The sequence below is a fragment of the Ixodes scapularis genome, unplaced genomic scaffold (genome assembly GCF_016920785.2).
Source record: "Ixodes scapularis isolate PalLabHiFi unplaced genomic scaffold, ASM1692078v2 ptg003032l_1__unscaffolded, whole genome shotgun sequence".
NCBI lineage: Eukaryota > Metazoa > Arthropoda > Arachnida > Ixodida > Ixodidae > Ixodes > Ixodes scapularis.
The window spans coordinates 255,770-259,975 of NW_024610290.1; the positions used below are offsets into that span (position 1 = coordinate 255,770).

The window sequence follows — 4,206 nt, forward strand, 5'->3', positions numbered from 1 at the left end:
CCTTTGTTTCGCATCTCAAACAGCTCAAGCAAAAAACTCTGCAGGCATCGAACATACTCAAAGTTCTTTCGCACAAGTCGTGGGGCTCGGATAGAAAATGTCTCCTTCGTTTATATTCTTCTCTTATTCGATCCCGCCTTGATTATGGCTCAATTGTCTACTCCTCTGCGAGACCGTCTGCTTTAAAAATGCTCGATCCGGTACATCACCTTGGGCTGCGTTTGGCATCTGGTGCTTTTCGCACCTCCCCTGTGGTTAGCTTGTATGTTGACTGTCATGAAATGTCACTTGAAAAAAGGCGACAGCTGCTTAGCCTCACCTATGCTTACAAAATTTTATCGGACCCCAGCTCTCCCACTTATAGTTGTATTCAAAACTCTAGGTTTTCTCGCCTCTTTAACAATAAACCAACTGTTGTGCGGCCTTTGAGTCTTCGTGTCGAGAGTCTTCGCTCCTCCCTCAATCTGACTCGTGATTTTAACCTTTTGGATAGTTCACACCATACTGCCCCATGGAATGTCAAACCCATTTTTTGTGAATGGTGCTTCACAAAATTCAGGAAGCAAAGAGTCTCTCCTTTAATTTTACAGCAGGAATTCTTTGCACTGGAGGAAAAATACAAAAATTATAATTTTTACACTGATGGTGCAAAGTCGTCAACGTTTGCTGGTGCAGCTGTGTACTCTTCTCGTTTTTCCAAAGTCACTCGTCTGAACACTCTTGCCAGTATTTTTACTGCCGAGCTTGTGGGAGCCACGTGTTCCCCGTCTCCCTATCTAGGCCTAGCACAAGCAGGCCGTGGGAGCGTTATGGCGACGTCATCCCGGATACGGGGGTAAGGCCGCATTCCTCGAAGAGGGCGTGTCTTCCCTCGCCCTTTTGGGTGAAAGTGCCTCCGGCGCACCCTTCGGAAATGATTGTGGACGCGGCCCATCTGCGGGATAAGCCACACTACCTACCCCGGGCGCGTCCACTTTCCGCTGGCTAGATAAGCGGCCGCGAACGGCGGCCCGGTCTCTCGTCCGGGGAAGGCTCTGGGCCACGGAGCCTCGTTCTTTTTGGAGCTTCCCCTTTCCACGAATCTGCCTTATGCGGCAGCGTGGGCCCCCTCCAGGTGAATCTGTCTAATGCGACAGCGCCGACCCTTTTTCCGTTCTTTTCTTTTATTAGTTTTGCCGACGGGTACAGCGTGGTGGCACAGCAGCCAAATAAACCCGCTTCTTCAGTATCGTTGTGTTTTGGAGTGATTCCTCTCCTCGGAGTCCACGGCAGCCTCCGGACGGACCCGGCCGTAGCAGTCCTCAACATCGAGCTACGGAGTGGGATCGACCTCGCGGTGCAGTAAGGCAAGTCGAATCCCACATTTGGCGCCCAACGTGGGGCTCGAACCCACGACCCCGAGATTAAGAGTCTCGTGCTCTACCGACTGAGCTAGCCGGGCCAGTGCGATGCACGTGACTCACGGCAGAAAAGACACCTTTGTCTCTGCCTTTTTCTTTTTTTTATCTCTGGGTCCTTGAGCACCCAGGGATTGGTCGAGTGTCCTCAGTTGGACGGCTCGACCTTGCTCGGAATTTCCGAGGTTTCTTGAGGAAAGAAACGGGAGAGGGGGCAGAGCGCAGGTTCAGTGGCGTACCAAATTGTTTTTGAGTGGGGGGGCAATCCAGACCCTCTCCCCCCCCCCCAAATCGAAAATTCGGCGCAACTTTTGTCCAACTTTTCTAAAGATTTGGCAATGATTCGGCAAAATTACAACGTTACCAGACTTAACATTGATATTTTGTTTTTTCTCACGAAAAAAATTTTGCTTCTTCTTCTTAAAATAAATACAACTTGTAGTGCCTATTGAAAGAGTTATGACTAAATAAGGTGATATTCCAGAAGATAATTGTATCGATGTCGCTTTTGTGTGTTTACTTGTAATTTTGGTGTATGCTTCCAGAAAGTGGCGTGACAACGAGGTTGGGTAGTAGCCGGCACAGTCACGAATCACACTACAAGAGCTTTGATTTTGAGGCTTCATCAGCGCACGCCTGCAAGTGTGTTTACATTGTTAAAATAAAGGCAATCACTGCGTTCTTACTTTCTCTGGTAGTCGCCGTTTCGTGCGCGAAAACGGATGCAACGGTTGCTGAGCCTTCACCAGAAGAGATAACAATATTGTAAATATGCATGTTTTTCGATTTGAGTCACTTGACGTCAGCTTTGCATGAAAGTGCGCGTTCCATATTCGCAACGTGCCGTTTTTAACCTTTAAAATTCCGGTTTCTGGTGTTCGGACACACACGGACGTTTAGGAAGATGGGGAGAGTTAGGAATGGTCGGATGTGCAACGTCGACCATGATAGTTCTGTGTTTAACGAATATTTTTCATCAGTGTTTACTAACGAGTGCTTGGACTCCGTCCCCACTCTCCCTGAAGAGCTTTACGAGCGCATGCATCCTATTAACGTTAACTCCGCCGGTATTATAACATTGATTGATAAACTAAAACTTACTTAGTCCGCTGGAACCGATAACATCAACTCTAAAATTTAAAAGAAACACCAGTGTTATTTCGAGTGAGTATTTAAAACTTATCTTTATTCAGTCCTTATCTCAAAGGTGCCTTCCATCTGACCAAAAGGTGGGAAGGGTAATTCCCAGTCTTTAAACAGGGCAGCCGCTCTTCCGCATCTAATTATCGCCCTAATTCATTGACTTCAATTTCTTGCAAACTACTTGAGCATATCCTCTACTCCAATATCATGAGGCACCTATCATCCCATTTCTTTTCTTTAAACAGCAGCACGGTTTTCAAAAAGGTACACTCTCCGGCAATATGAAAGACCCACTGGGAGCGCGTGGCCGAGGCGGTGGCTGGCGGGGGCGCTGCGAGCCCTCCGGGCAATTCCATTCTGCTTCGAGGGGAGGACGCTCACTCGGGCTCAGATAAAGCGAAACGCGCTTATCAGTTTGTGCCGAGTGCCGAATGAGCGTCCTCCCCTCGAAGCAGAATGGAACTGCCCGGAGCGCTCGCAGCGCCTCCACCAGCCACCGCCTCGGCCACGCGCTCCCAGTGGGTCTTTCATATCGCCGGAGACTGTACTTTCCTGCGAAACACAACTCTGCGACTTTATCGATGACTTGCACACTAACCTTGAACCTTGAACCATAAAATGAAAAAACTGACGCAGTTTTTTTTTTTTTTTCCAAAGCGTTCGGCCGTGTTTTTTATCAACGCCTTCTTTCTAAGCTATCATCTTTTTGCCTAGACCAAATAACCGTTTGCATAGATTCGTGACTTTCTTTTTTCCCGTGTACAGGTCACGTCCATGATGATCATGAATCTTCCTAATAAATGTATCTCCTGGTGTTCCCCTGGGGTTCGTACTTGGGCCCTTACTCTTTTTAATATTTATTAATGACATCCCCATTGGGATTTCTTCAAAAAACCGCTTTTTCGCCGACGACTGCGTCATCCATAACAAAGTAACTTGTGTGCAACATAATAACCAGCTTCAGGAAGATCTAGAGAAAATTAACAATTGGTGCAAAGAGTGGATTATGTCATTAAACAAGTATAAACGCAAACTAATCCACTTCACCAAGAAAAAAAAAACACTGTCATTTAATTACTTCTTGTACTCCGATCTGATTGAGACCGCTACTGTGTATAAATACCTTGGTGTAAGACTAACATCTGACCTTCCCTAAAATAACCACATTGAAGTCATTACTGCCGATTCATCTGGAACTCTTGGACTAAGCAGACGTAACTTAAAAAGGGCTCCACCCTTTGTTCGTAAGCTAACCTTGGACACGTACGTCAGACCAAAAATAGAATATGCTTCAACCATCTGGAGTACCCATCGACTGTACCTCATCAATACCCTGTAGAGGCAGTTCAGAACAGAGCTGCTCGCTTCATTTCATCCACTTATGACTTTTTTTTTCAGTGTCTCAGCGTAAAAACTGAACTAACCATGTCCTCTTTGCAGCTTCGCAGAAATGTCTCTCAGCTGTGCTTTATTCACAAAATCTACTACCACATTCCCGACCTCAAAACTACTTTGTTATTACCCCCCGACCGAACATCTTCTCGCCTCAACAACGTCTGCACCATCAAGCACATTTCTGACTCTACTAACGCTTTCAATTGGTCATTCCTTTCTCAAGCCATCAGCCACTGGAACAGTCCCCCATCCTCCATTGTCACCATCTTGG

General features: G+C 46.7%; 1 non-coding gene across 1 annotated transcript; it reads right to left on the minus strand.

Moving 5' to 3' along the window:
• Window positions 1–1,368: 1,368 nt before the first annotated feature.
• Window positions 1,369–1,441, minus strand: Trnak-cuu. Its single transcript has one exon. It is a non-coding gene; the product is annotated as a tRNA-Lys (tRNA).
• Between the last annotated feature and the right edge of the window lie 2,765 nt (window positions 1,442–4,206).